General features: G+C 35.5%; 3 long non-coding RNA genes across 3 annotated transcripts; all 3 read right to left on the minus strand.

Annotated features, from left to right (window-relative positions):
• Positions 1–566: 566 nt before the first annotated feature.
• LOC119069754 lies at positions 567–1,664 on the minus strand. The gene is made up of 3 exons (XR_005086396.1): positions 1,244–1,664; positions 1,104–1,178; positions 567–1,045 (listed from the first exon to the last, which is right to left on the minus strand). It is a non-coding gene; the product is annotated as an uncharacterized LOC119069754 (long non-coding RNA).
• Positions 1,665–9,193: 7,529 nt separating this feature from the next.
• On the minus strand, positions 9,194–14,324 carry LOC119069756. Its single transcript, XR_005086398.1, has 3 exons — positions 14,072–14,324; positions 10,119–10,127; positions 9,194–9,205 (listed from the first exon to the last, which is right to left on the minus strand). It is a non-coding gene; the product is annotated as an uncharacterized LOC119069756 (long non-coding RNA).
• LOC119069751 lies at positions 12,342–12,723 on the minus strand. Its single transcript, XR_005086392.1, has 3 exons — positions 12,639–12,723; positions 12,464–12,572; positions 12,342–12,403 (listed from the first exon to the last, which is right to left on the minus strand). It is a non-coding gene; the product is annotated as an uncharacterized LOC119069751 (long non-coding RNA).
• Positions 14,325–15,649: the final 1,325 nt, after the last annotated feature.

The following is a 15,649-nucleotide window of genomic DNA, read 5'->3' on the forward strand; positions in this document are numbered from 1 at the left end:
TGAGCCCACCCTGAGATTTCGCTCTAGCTACGGGCCTGCTTTCAGAATAACAACAAAACTCCATTTTCACATCGCACTAGCATGAGAGAAAGTCTATTAAGTCTATTACTTCTTCGAACAATTTTTTTTTTAATTCGAGTCAATTCAAATCTTTTACTCTAATTTTTTGGACATGAATTTTGCTAACAGAGTTTGTCGTTCATTTTTATCTTCATTATCGATAACAGATAATTACTGTCCATAACAGATTAGAATTTAGAGAAAAAAAACTTCAGTTTTTGATTGTAAGTGGATGTCTTTGGTTGATAACGAGAAATAATAACAGGCGGCGTTGCGTCCGCGTGCCGAATAGAATGGCATATGAGAAAATACTGATAAAAAGGAACCTTTTAGGCGATAATAATGTTGATTCAATGAGTTGAGACATTTTAGTCCTTAAATTAGGCATTTATTTTAGTGTTACGCTTACATTAGCTTCGGGAGGGATAAACAGCGTATCCCCTGTTATAGACAACTACACATTATAATGAAAACGAATTTTTTCATTTATTTATTTTGACTTTATACAAAGGACACAATCGCACCATTGATTGGTATAATTTCAATTGACATCGTTAAACTCATGAGATCAACACTGATCTCGGTATCCAATACATTTACTTAAGATTGCAATAACTTCCATTGATATTTTCATTGGATTTGGTCGTACGGTTCTTGGCACATAGTAACATGATTTATCGTTGTCTAACACGTATTGTCTGATTGCTGGGACGTAGCTCAGTACCAAAACTTTTCTCTCTTGTGACAATTGATCCAACTCAACGAATGTGGGTCTGACTTTCTCAAGAAGATTGGCAACTTTTAGTGCATTCGCCTTAAACTGTTCTACATAGATTTGAAGGTCTGAATAATCACATTGACTATTTTTATTGCTTTGGTATGCGCTGCTAGTTCTACCAAAATTAACTTCAATAAACTTCCTAAGCGTAGCAACATATTCAGAAGAGTAACATTCGCTTTCACTTCTCGGAATCGGTATGTCATCCTGGCAATCGATTATATCGGTCACTTTTCTAAATATTGAGAAATTTGAAATATTTTACCATTTTCAGGCAGTTGCATCGAGGTCTTCCAAATTGAGGGGCAATCGGTGCAATTGCTTGCAGAAAGTTCTTTTGCTATGATCAAAAATTGAAAGATTAATTTCTTTGCATAACTGGGATGCAATTATGAAATCACTTACTGGGTTATTTCCATGTTGCATTTCAGATTTCAATTTCGCACACGTTAGCAACGATGTGAGAATATTTTCACCACTTTCAAATGCTTGCGATAGAGTTTGCATTAGAACTGTAGCGCAGTCCGGTGAATAATTGGTGAATGAACACATTGCATAAGGGAGAAACGATTTCATCATAAAATCTGTAAATTTTCTGTGGGATTTCATTATTACAGGAGTACAGTCATCCTCAGTGCATGAGAAAAAAGCGTCAACAATTTGCAAAGTTCTCACTTCCATTCCTTTGACGAAATTTTTATATTCTGCAAAATTGCATCGCTTCGGAATGCCTTGGAACAGTAGGTGATTGTATAAGTTGTTGAAATTCTGATAAACTTGATTCACATATTTAACTTTTGGATAGCAGTCTTGAAAGTATGTAGGGTTGTCGATGTAGACCTGTATGAATTGAAAGCAATGTCTTCAGAGGTAAAAATAAAAAAAGGAGAATTACCAGATTCGCACAATCGCAGTCAGTTGATCCTCTACGGGATCCACTTGTTGTGGTAACCTAAAACACATGTAACAACTTCAGCGAATGTAGGAGAGCTATTTTCACAGAGTATCGAGAATAAGTTTTCTTTATACCAAAGCAAAGAACATTATGAAAAACTGAGTCGGTTTCATCTTCTCCCGAAAAGTAATCTTGATGTGACTTTGATATTTCACACAAATTGTTAACAACACAGAAAAAGAACAACAACTGGTTCTCTAAATGCAATTGCACTAAATGTAAATTACTCGGAAAGATTTTTATTCAAGTTTGCACCTTTCCCATTCAACTCTACCGATTATACCATACCACGACGATAGCTAGTGTCCTTTACTTCGACAATCTCTTTTCTTCATACCAATCGGGAAAATAACTATGCGAAATAGTCGCAACAAGTTTTATTTTTCCTAAATCTCCTTTGTCAACGAAAAATTAAAAAATTTGCGATCGTTGGGCATATTTATGTTCATTTGACATTTAAAACGTCACTTTTCACAGATGAAAAAGACCTTTGATTACAACAGACACAATTAGGTTCCAAACAAATATTTTTTTTATTTTTCTTCGGTGCAGAACATTATTATAAGATACTTTGCATCGTATTATATGCCAAAAAAAAGTTTAATTTTTTTTATAGAACACTTTGAACACGCAAAAAATCATGAAAATTCGAATCGGAATACACTCCGGAGTGTATTTCGTTTCGTCAATTCGTTTTTTTCGTTATTTTTTGGGTTTTCAAAATGGTCTATAAAAAAAGTAAACATTTTTTTGGCATATAATACGAAGCAAAGTATCTTATAATAATGTTCTGCATCGAAGAAAAAAAAAAAAATTTGTTTGGAACCTAATTATACTAAGACAGGAAAATACGAACAAAATTGCGTAAAACATGTTTCCCCAACATGATATACGTAATATTTGACTGTGTGAGTTTTGGTAGGCACATCCCAGGCAACATTGTTCTCAACACTGATGTCGGCGACACATTTTATCGGAGGTAAAACCAATCTACGTATAGTTCGTCTAACGGACACAATTCATAAATCTTATACAGATCAGTATTATGTCTACAAAGTCAATCATTTGTCATTTACTCGAAAAAACACAAATTTTCCATGACCTCCACACTATTATACAATGTTTTATTCGGTGCAAGTTGAATGGGGCTGGGGCTCCAATGCGGAAAAACGGTGTATGACTCAAAAGCTAAAACTGCTAGTGTACACGTAGAGGTGTTAAGGAATCTCGCGCCGCGTCATTCACAATAATTCACAAAGTGACATCTTCCTTATACAAACTGTGTCAAAATGTGAATTATTGTGAATGACGCGGCGCGAGATTCCTAGCAACCACACGTAGAGTGTCGTATAATAACAAAAAATAATTAGCTTTGTTAAAACCAGTTTTTTTCTTATTTCCCTCAAAAACGTTTCCAACAAATCTTAATGCAAATCACTAAAACGATAAATGTTTCATAAGGGGGATAGGTTATATTACTCTGATATATCAAAATGCAATAGCAATTTTTTGTACTTGCAAGTGTAAATTGATCCAATATAAAGAAAAACTATTTTGTCGTTGTTGTGTTAACGTAGGCTAAACTGTTTACCAGTGTGTCTGCAAAATTGAAGTAAAATCAAACCAAAAATAAGTTCAAAACAAAAAAAAATATTTTTTATCGATGTAGAACGTTATTATAAGATACTTTGTTTAGTATCATATGCCGAAAAAAGTTAAAACTGTATTTATAAATTATTTTGAAAGTCACTTAAACCCGAAAATTCGAATCGAAATACAGGTAGGCATTCATCGGAAATTTTTGTATTTCGATTCGAAATTTCGCGTTTTTAGTTTTAGTTATTAGAAATGTTTTCGAACCGGTGGCGGATGGTACATTACAGTGCTACACCGAATATGCTACTTCTTTTCCAATTAAATTAATTAAAATGTAAAAAAAAACTTTGCAATCAGTGTCTACACGGAAATTCAACTTGACCAAACAAAAAACCAAAATCTCCGTTCCGTTGGTTTTATCAACGAACTTCAAGCATGAGTGGTACTCTAAATAGGGTACTGAAACTTGACAGTGTGTCACACAACTGTAAAACAATGTAAAAAACCATTTCATACAAAATAGTACCCTATTTGGCAGCTGTCAACTATGATCACTTTTGCTTGAAGTGCGTTGGTTTTATTGCAGTTCGTTCAAAATTGAAATACATCAATGAAGAAGGCCGAATCATAGCTTGTCGTCAATTGTCCAGAACGATTTACCGAATACGAAGAGCCAAGCGACACAAAGTCGTGTATGTGAAAAGCTTTGAATGTGATATGTGCCACAAGAGCTTTGGTAGATTTGTGTTGACAATTCACACAATGTCTCGTCAATAACAACGAAACAGAAAAAAAGAACAACCGAAGAAGAAGGCAATGAGGAGTCTTTATATTACAAAGTTGAATGCGTGGAGGGTTGGGAGAGACAGAAGAATGGAAATGAGCGTAGAAAGGCTTGATATATGCTACGGACAGTGAGTGTTTTTATTTGTTTATTTATTGATCTTTTCGTCTTGACTTTAATGGAAAATTTTATGGCCCTCCGGCACGTGCTGTAAAGTCAAACGCTGTGGTATAGCCACTGACAAGCTTCAATTAGAATAATTGACAGTTGTTGGGTCATCCATACAAATGATGTTAATGTTTGTCGTGTGTACTAGTTTTCGGAGAATTCAATCTAAAGTTGTTTTATTCTCTGGACGATAAAGAACCGCATTCTAATTCTTGCTGTGAGCAAAATTTAAAGCATACGACATAACATAGCCGGTCTTTTACGATTGTATTTATAGTTTGACAAGAGCTGCTGCTACAATGTCTATAAATTATTAAATTGTGTCGATTTGTAACAAGACGAAAACAACCAAAATAGACCGCAAAATTAAAGCTCAATGTTTACTTCACTTACCGGGCTGAAGTAGCCGCCAATTTTCTCGCCTATAAAATGGTCTTGCATTTTCAATTGACTCTGATGTTGTTGGTGTCTAGATTTTTTGTTTAGTGTTTGACGCCTGGGTTTTACTATACTTGTCGCATTAAATTGTTTTATAAAATTTTTCCACGTAAAACTGATGACTAAATTTTGCAAATAAAACTATACCCTTTTTTCAAAATGTAAAGTTAGGGCGCTATGTTGGCTCGTAGGAAATTTATCCTTTTACGAAAAGTAACGTATTAAATTAGGTAGTTGCCCAGCTTTTTTAGATGTTTTTGATAAGTATGAATCAGCGAAAGTGTCAACACATGTGGCATCCCATACGAATGATTTTCCTTTACGCCATCTGGATTCTTTCCGTCATTCCTTGATTATACTTTCGGTTCTAGTTTGTTAGGAATGTGTAACGATGATAGTGTTCGACTGATGATGTCAGTCAATTCGGTGTGTCGTTGATATCTACTAACACTTTTCTGGCAGCTCAACCCATGTAAGCCTTCCGGAGATACTAGCGATTTACATACTCACACATGTATGTGCGGAACAGATATTACATCCTAGGCCTAAATCAATACAAATTCTGATTGAGTTATTGTACATTTATGGATATTGTACATCCTATATTCGAAAAAGGTATTGAATGTTGCTCCTTGAAACGAGATAAATGAATTTTAGATGAAAAATTTAAATTATTTTCAATTATCCGTTGAATGTTAATGAGACCTAATTGCGAGTACTTCAATGTAGGTTCTTGACAGTTCAGACATTTCCATTTCTCCATAGCATCCTCAAAATTAGCAATAAAGGTCAAATCTTGAGAGTTTAGGATTTGTGAGACATGACCTTTAACACCGAAAGAGGATCCAAGAAAGCTCGCAAAGAAATGTGGCTTCACTATACCGAGACCCCCAAGGTTCATAGGCAATGTCGCCTGGGTCGATTGTGGATAATCTTAATCGACATTTAGGATTGTTTCCAAAATATCCTTAAATTCCTTCGTCATAGGCTGATATGAAATTTTCAAATTTCCGTGCTGGTGAAAATCTAATAATAATAAATTATAATAGATATTACACACTTGTCACGAAGAAGTCGAGGCTTGCCGAGACTGATAGTGACAAGTGTGTATTCTATTTTATCACATAAGCGAAAACGAGACAACAACATAGAACTGAAGTGTAGTGATTGAATTATTCTTCTAGTTAAGATTGACGACTTTCTGGTTATTGGTCAAACGAGACGTGACTCACTCCTATGTGACGTTGGTGAATGTTTTTATTTATGTTTTTGTTCTATTTTTTGTCATTCAACTTGACATGTATAATCTTTTTCTGTTCTTTTATTGTAAAATTAAAAATGCAAGTAGTCAGGGGGCGGATGCCATTGACGAAATAAATAAATAAATAATAAATAATGATATTTAATTTCGAGAAAGATGACATACTACTTTGAGAGCCATCTGTTGAAAAGCTTCACGTAAACGGCGTCCTTTGTATAAAATAAACCTCAATTTGTGTAATCATTATTGAACGGAGTTCACATTGCTACATGTATTGGACTGCAAAATATTAAAGTTTGGACGTTTCATCACCAAATTGCAGAAAAAATGTTTAACATAATTTATGAAACGAATGATAATACCGTTTTAAAACAGCTCTACACTGAGCACAAAAGATGTAGAATTTCACATTATTTACACATATAGATGCTTTGGGACCAATATTTTATTATTGAAATCGATATTCCAAATATTCCCAAGTGGAATTTGATTCAAAACACTTCTAATTAATTAAAAATAGTAAAGAAAACCCGAAATGATTGAAAAACCGCCATTTTTTTTCATTTCTGGAGCTTTCATTTTGAATTGTATAAAACGTTGTCGCGCTTTTTTTTTACCGTCAACTAGTTTTATTCTCCATGATTACCGGTTTCACTTAAAGCAATGGACATAATGGAACTCACAAGAATCCACGCCATTAGTCGTATAAATTTATACGTCAGAGAGAGTTTTTTCTCCTTTGTTACGATCTGTCAGTTTTTCTATTTTGCGATTTAGTATGGAAATGAAAACTAAAATTGAGATATCTTTGCTGTTTTAATTGGTTCTTCATATTTTTTTGCACCAAAATGTTTTAAAGTGTGTTTGGAATCGATTAACATTAACAAAATAATAAAATATAAAAAATATTTTCGCACAATCTGTTAATGCCAATCGATTCCAAACACATTTTAAAACATTTTGGTCCAAAAAAATATGAAAAACCACTTAAAACAGCAAAGATATCTCAATTTTAGTTTTCATTTCCATACTAAATAGCAAAATAGAAAAACTGACAGATCGTAACAAAGGAGAAAAAAGCTCTCTCTGACGATGACGTATAAATTTATACGACTAATGGCGTGGATTTAAAATTTGAAGAGTTCGATTCGTCTTCCTTTGTTCTAAAAATAGATCGTACCCAGCAGTATTTATTTTTTGACGACTAAGTTTGCTAGGCCTTAGAAGTTCCGGCCGGAAAAACGATTTTCTATTTTCCAGGACAAAAATGGGTTTGTCAGCTTTTCATACCGAATCATGAAATAAAGAAAAATTCCGATGAACCTAAAGCGGGCGAATCTACACGCATAATGCGAGCGAATGACCGACAATTTTGGGATGTGTTCGAAACATTTCAAATCGACCAATTTCTCTCAGCTCAAGTCTGATTTCCGCGTTTTTAATTCAATTATCCCCAATTATTTCCAATTCTTTGTTTCGATGTACAAATAAAAATAATCACAAAAAAAACCGATAGTAGAACAAGGTGTGTTAAAATCATCCAATTAATTATTTTCAATAAATTGGGCCTTCGGTACACCCCCTTTTTTATTCGGGAACAATTTCAGTTCGACATACATACATATATCCGCAAATGCACATGGTGATAACCGATTTTAAGTTGATTTACATATTTATTTGTTATTTTTGTTAATGGAAAAAGTTCATGTTTTAATTTTATTCCATTCCAGGAGCTGTGTGCAATTTAATTGCTTGTTTTTTTTCGTTCGTGTATTTAAAAAAAATATAGACAAAAATCCCATTGCAATACTTCTTTTACTCTATGTGAACCTGAACACCATTCACTGATGTATGCCATAAAACACATATTAGTTCTGTCATTTGCATAACACGATTTCAACATAGCCCCAATTTAATGCTTTCAAATTGATGTTCAATTGTTTTAATAACAGCCGACATATTTTAATTATTTAAAATGGAATGTGCATTATGCACTTATCCACACGTATAGGTAATACTCGCTTTTTATATGTATACACAAACAACATTATATTAAAAATACAGCACATAAACATTGCATTGTGTTGATTGCCGCCAATACCCAATTTAATGTGTATACAATCCATATTGTACGAATACCGATAGTTTGTATTCGTTCTGAGTATGAATTGACGCGACCGGGAAGGGGCACACACTGTGCCTGATATTTGCTGACATAATATTAAACAAGGTCATAGCACTGCTTCTAGCACGAACACTCATTTTTCCAACGTCAGAAAGCATTCAAATTTGCGAATTTTTATGCGTGTGTGTTGTGTGACCAAGCAATCATGACTCCGCACATACCAATTTTGCTTAACCTGAGACGAAAAGCTCAGGGGCGCAAATTGCAAGAACCGGACATCTGCACACAAACCAAAACAGGACTCCTTTTCACATTCACTAAATCACAAAGAAACTATCCTTCGGAACGACAAACAGAGCTATAGCTCTTCCCTTGCCCACACATCACGTAAAGTGACAAAAAAGAAGAAAGAAAAGCTCTTTCGACCTCGAGAACTAACGGCGGTCACTGGTCAGAGTGGACTGACCATCTTCAGTTGCTTCCGCTAGCCTCTTACACAAGACAGCAGCAAAACGTTCCATGAACAAGTGTAGGATAGTTTGCATTGAGAAATTGCCATCTGCTGATGGAAAATTTGAGCAACACTGATCGTTTATGAATCTAGTATGTCAAGTGTTGAGTTGACGTTTTTACTAAAATAAGAATTTTCATTTGAACGGAACCGTAGCTCGTTTTCCGCGTGCAGATTAAATCTTTAATTATCTTGTTAATCAGTTGGCTAATTTAATTTGTTAATCCTTTGTTGCAATTACTATTCGTGTCCGAGGAACGCTTAGGTGCAGAATCTATCGATTCAGGGTAAAATTTGTTTAATTGTGAAAGCTCTAATTTTGTTATTAAATCTTACGAAAATTGTTAAACCAGGCGGACGTTGAATGGTCGCCTCGGATAGTTAATTGGCTTGAAAGGGTCTGGTGAAGACCAGGGATACTAAATGTAAGACTTTTCAGCTGATTTTAATGTTAGTTTCTTGTTTAATTAGAACTTATTTGTACAGGAAAATTGAAGCCTATTCAATAAACATAATTTTATACGAATTGCTGTCAATTTGGTTTTCCTGCTCCATCCACATCGTTGTATTTTCAACACAAGGCCTATTTTGATTCCATAAGCCTCCGAATATTTCTTATGTTCATGCTAGAAGCAAAGCTATGAAAAGGCAGAAATGACTGTAAAATAAGAATTTAAGTTCTAGGAAGTTATGCAGGAACCATATAGTTATCCAAACATAAACCGTTTTCGGGACTATGCTTTTTATATCGATTGGTCTGTTGCCACTATAGACCGTCGGAAGTCTTTCGTCAACAGTCTCCTTTTGACACGCCTATCAAAGGCTCAAAAATAACACATTGCAAGTGGAAATTCCCTTTTATTGATTTCAAACGTGTTTCCCGAATTTTTTAGAAAATATTCGTCGCTATAAAGTCGAGTAGTGCCGTACTTCTTAGGCTGAATTTACTAGGTAGGACTAAATGGGACTTGATCGTATGGTTTTTCACCCCATTTAGTCCCATTTAGTCCAATAATTGCCCTCGTTTTAAGCCTAATACATGCACCTTCTTGGAGCGATGCAAAGAAGAAATGACCTAGAATCTATGAGCTCACTGTCATTTTATCGCTTCAACGTATTAGATCAACGAAAATTTGTATGAAAATTACGCCCGATATGTGTCATAACATAAATGTAAGCGTTACGGACGCTTTTCCTTTACCATCAAAGCGGTGCGTGCTCAATAGTCCGAGAATTCTAATGAAAAGAGATGAAATGAATTTTTTGACTTGGAATCTAGTATACGTGCTTCCATCCGTAGATCATAGATGGAGCTGCTAGTAATGATTGTGACATAATAGTATATTTTGTCTAAAATTAACAAATTAGCAAAGAATTTCGACTGGATTTTTGTTATGATAATGCGTCAACTATTAAATGTCTAATAGCGAATACTTTATCACTTACTCCATCTACACATTGTGACGCAAAAGTGACTTAATTGGAATTATTCTTTTGTTGTACTGTGTCAAACTTGACAGAAGAACAAAAGAAAAATTTGGATTAGATCTGATACGCGTCGCTATGTGTAGCCACAGTTCTATCTAGGTATAGCAACGCGAAGGAGACCTAATTAAAATTATTTATTTTGTTCTCTTGTCAAGTTACAGTACAACAAAAGAACAAAAGGAAAATTTGAATTAAGTCTCTTTAGCGTTGTCAAGTACTAACAGAAAATCAATTAGAAAAAGACAGTCAGGTGTGTTTACCTAGTGGATCGAGCTCGGGACCCGTGGCTTATGACTCCAACGCTCTGCCAATTGAGTTACCTCACGGCAGAGTAAAATAAACCAGGCAGGAGCGGTTCATTTTTGAAACGTCAAATGAGGGACCTAATACACCGTATGAAAATGAACTCACATGAACACTGACATAAGTTGAAAAATTTAATTCGCAAAATAAATAAGGCTACTAGATTATTCAGGTCCCTAGTCAAACGAGCGCTCCTGCCTGGGTTACTTTACTCTGCCGTGGTTACCTGACTTCCAAGAATAATATCAAAACAACCCGCAATGAACAAACAAAAAATCGAACATGACCTGGTGTATTCCAAGGTACATATACATACTGAAGGTAACGCAAATCCTCAGGGAATAGCAAGAAATACGGATCCAAAGTTTCGGGTGAATATAAGATTTGTTATGTTAAAAAAATTTTTTTTGCTCCGAAATTTTTAATTATTTTAACTAACTCTGTGGGAAGAATGGATGACTGATGTACCAATGGTGAATGAAAGACCCGCATGAATGGTACTGGACTGAATTCAGATGAATCCGGAACGCGGAGCAGCGCAATTTTCTCTGAAGAAAGCTCTGACCCCGGTTGATGACGATACGGTTTGTAAATGAAGGCGATTCTCGGTACGTACGGTGTAGTTTGGTCTGTGCTCTGTCAGGCATTTCTTAAAAGGAACATTCCCTTGTTTTGGCGTGCCATTGTCAGCAACTATGTGAAAATTCTGGCGAAGCTATCTTTTATCGCTCAAGGACCTGACAAAAGGAGTCTATATTCCGTGGGTTGTCCCAACGTTTTTTCTTTTCGTTTTCGATGTTCGTGTCTATGTCTATAGAAGCAACATTGCCTATATGACTCCTCTTTAAGTTTCCTGAGCGCATATGACATTATTTCGTCGTAATTTTTCGATAATGTTGACGAACGATGCTTTTCTTCATGTCATCCGGAAGGCTTGAAAAGGTCTTGAAGAGGCTAGAGAAGATTTTGTGAATGTAGTCTTACGGGTGAATGGGAGTGTACCGGCCTAGGAAAATGACGCGAGTGCAGCGGGCGAAGTGGAGTACACTAGTAAACGTTCAGACGTTTGAAGTCTGTTCCTTTGGAGTGACGCGGAAAAAGGCAGAGGAAAAAGTATGTGTGTAGTTAACTTGAAACAGTCACGGTTTAACTGTGAGTCGATAATCAAAAATAAACGAGTCGGTAGAAAGAACTATTATCTTGTGGTCTTGTGGAATGGGAAACTGTGCAGTTAGATCAATAAATCGAATGGTCGAACGAGGGACAGTAAGTTTTTTCTTTCTTCATTTATCTGCTTTGTTCTTGGAACTTGCTAGACTAGTAGCGATCATTCTTTCCGGTCATGGAAATAATGCGGTATCATGATAACGTAGTTCCGGGAAACAAGCTGAACGAAGTTTGGACTCGGTTACAGGGAAGTAAGCGTTGTTTCCAAGCCTGAACCTTTCTAATCAAAAGTCATACTGCATCTACTACTAATACAATGTTAAGTGCAGTGTAGAGTCTATACTGTAGACTAGGGTGGATCGATTTCACTAACATGAAATTCACGCTCGGATCCATTCGAAGCTTCTCGAGACTAATTTAACTACAACATTGCACTGTGTGAAGCAATAGACCACAGATTACCGCAGTCAATTGCTACGAAATCACTTAGTTCCCAAATAATGTCACATTGTCGCATACATTAAACAAGGAATTTATTTGAATTTCATTTCACAAATAAAGAATGATTCAGTAGTACACGTACGGTCATTCCAACTCCAAGCCGTGTCTTTCCGTCTTAGCTCCAAGCATCTTTCATTGATGTTGTTTGGTTCATCAGTTCCCCAATTAGTAAAATCAATTGGTTTGCCATTGGCTAACCAATACCGTTCTCTAGAAGCGCCAAGGTCATTACCCGAAGTCCACAAATTCTGCGCTTCGTCCCCACAACCTGATTTAACGTAAACATCAAAAATATTTAACAAATACCACAGAGCTACCTACCACTTACCGGACATATTTATGAGCATTGAGATAATATTGTTTTCTTCCATCGAATCAATGCTGGCCAATTCCATGCCATTGAATTTACAAGTATGTGCGGCTTTGAACCAATTGACCTGCAAATACAGTCAAAAACATTCGCGTATTGTTACCAGTGGAATTTTAATTGGGATTTGTGTTACCTTTTCTGTAGTGACCAAGAAGAATTGCTTGGAATTCACGAAATTACTTCTGATCGCTGGTTGATCTGGGGAAGTGAAAGCTACACCTTCTTTTGAATTAGGTACATCTTCAGCTTCTATTGAATTAGCGACACCTTCGGCTGGCTCAGCAACCAAACCGCTATTTGGTCGAAGCAAAACTGCGTAAAGACATGCGATGAATAAACCGATTTTGTTCATTTTCTCAACTCTTCAACTTGGTGGATAAACAAAGCAAAATTAGATTTTGTTACCGATACTTTGACACGAAAAATAACTAAAGTTAAAATTATCAACCTCTATTGGATATAATTCCGAAGAACACTAGAAAATTTTGACTTTTTCGCTGTGTGACTCAAGAGTTACACTTAATCTCTAATTTCACTTGATATATGTCCCCTTGATGAAAGACTAAGACAAAAGAAAGATATCAGACCAATTTAACGATAGCACTTGGACAATCTAAAATTGCAATATTATGATGCTGACATAAATAATTCTTCTGCAGTACAACGCAGTACATCGTTAGCGCCGGTCGTATGGGACAAAACGAAATTATATCAGGAACAGTCTTAGAAACTGTGTCCAAGCAAATCACTTTTCTGAGTTTTTGAAGTGTGGAATCCACACTGTGGATTCAAAGAACAATGGAAAATTTTTAATTTTTTGGCCCTTGTGGTAGAACTTAGCTTTTGTGAGAGAACCCATAAATCTATAATCTTCATTCGCCTTTATAGATGATCCGGTCGTAAAAGCCTCGATCCGCCCGAACCCAACCTTATTTTCAGATTTCAAAAATGTATCACACATTTCTGGTCAGGGCTTATTATTGGGAATTTCAGTTCTCAAAATTCTAAAAATTCTTAAATAATTCTAAAATTTCTTAAAGTTCTTAAAAATTCTTAAAAAATTCTTAAAATTCATAAAAATTCATAAAAATTCTTAAAAATTCTTAAAAATTCTTAAAAATTCTTAAAAAATTCCTAAAAAATTCTTTAAAAAATTCAAAAATATTTTGCATTTAATGTGAAAGTCAGGGTTTTATGACAGAAAATAACCTTAATGTACATAACGCTAAGTTCAATATGATGAAATGATTGAAAATGTGCTACATTGGCGTAAAGCGTTAAATACAGAAAACGTGCGTACACTTGCTGCCGCGATAACTTAAGTAATTCTTTATAGGGATTCTTTGAAAAAACAGCCTACCGAAATCGGTCGCATTTTTTATATGTGGAATTTTTTATATGTGCCTAGAACGGACTTCAACCCTAGAAGCCAAAAGCACTTTCAAAAAAATTCTTCGAAGCTTGTGTGGCTGGTGAAAGGTGATCAAAAACTAAAAGCTTGCGCTTTCTCACAAAAGTTTCTCCAGTTACACGAGCCGTGTGGCGCGTCATTAGAAAGGTAATCACATGTACTGTTTGTAGAGATATGGATTTAGGTAGTCTGTGGTTTGGAGGTACATGGGTCTTAGTTCATTCGGTGAGTTTTGAAAGTAAGTTTAAGCATGGATGTACATGACATTAATTATTTTCTGGTGGTTCCGACCAGTGGGTAGTTAAGTTTGAAGATTGGATTTTTATTGGACTATTGGATATTCTTAAAAGAATTTTTCCCATGCTTAAAAAGCTTATGAAAGGGAATATTTGAACGAGCGTAAATATTGCGACCGGGGCGAAGCGAGGGCAGTAATTCACGCGATTTAGGTAAGAAATATGCCATCTTTCTAGCGCTTTTTAGTAGACTCATTTTTATTGGGTGTAAAACATCGCTCGCTGAACCTGCAACTCAGAGCTCTCTTTGTTTCTTCAGAAAATTAAATTAATTTTGAGTTTTCTGAACGGCCGGTGAAAATAAAAGAGATACACAATCAATGATGTAGCAAATAGACCATTATTGTATCGCTTTTTCATCTGACTGTAATTTTGAGGTCTTAAAAACACCAGCTTATTCAAAAATAGTTAGAAAACTGGGACTGCAATTATTGGAAAAGTTAGTGAGTCAAGGGAGATGGGGCCTAGTTTCAAACTCAAAACTGTCTTTACATTAATTAATGGTTTTTTGTCGCTTTGACAATGCTTTCATTTGAGCATTATGTCCAGCTCGTTTAAGATATGTCGCCTGTCCTAGAAGGAGAATATCTAGGTATAGCAACGCGAAGGAGACCTAATTAAAATTATTTATTTTGTTCTCTTGTCAAGTTACAGTACAACAAAAGAACAAAAGGAAAATTTGAATTAAGTCTCTTTAGCGTTGTCAAGTACTAACAGAAAATCAATTAGAAAAAGACAGTCAGGTGTGTTTACCTAGTGGATCGAGCTCGGGACCCGTGGCTTATGACTCCAACGCTCTGCCAATTGAGTTACCTCACGGCAGAGTAAAATAAACCAGGCAGGAGCGGTTCATTTTTGAAACGTCAAATGAGGGACCTAATACACCGTATGAAAATGAACTCACATGAACACTGACATAAGTTGAAAAATTTAATTCGCAAAATAAATAAGGCTACTAGATTATTCAGGTCCCTAGTCAAACGAGCGCTCCTGCCTGGGTTACTTTACTCTGCCGTGGTTACCTGACTTCCAAGAATAATATCAAAACAACCCGCAATGAACAAACAAAAAATCGAACATGACCTGGTGTATTCCAAGGTACATATACATACTGAAGGTAACGCAAATCCTCAGGGAATAGCAAGAAATACGGATCCAAAGTTTCGGGTGAATATAAGATTTGTTATGTTGCATCCCTGAGATTTGGCGTGATAATGTTGTTGGATCTGCGTTGTTTAGTATTGAGTTTTGGCATGTGTTGCAACCTAACAAAGTGAATTTGACTTGTGTCCAACATTATAAAAACTATATTCACCCGAAACTTTGGATCCGTGTGTTCTTGCGGATTTGCGTTACCTTCAGTGTCTATATACTTTGGTGTATTCCACACAGCATTTTGCATGGACTGATTAAAAAATGAATTTAAATATGGGGTCC

Source organism: Bradysia coprophila (assembly GCF_014529535.1).
Source record: "Bradysia coprophila strain Holo2 chromosome X unlocalized genomic scaffold, BU_Bcop_v1 contig_39, whole genome shotgun sequence".
In the NCBI taxonomy this organism is placed as follows: domain Eukaryota; kingdom Metazoa; phylum Arthropoda; class Insecta; order Diptera; family Sciaridae; genus Bradysia; species Bradysia coprophila.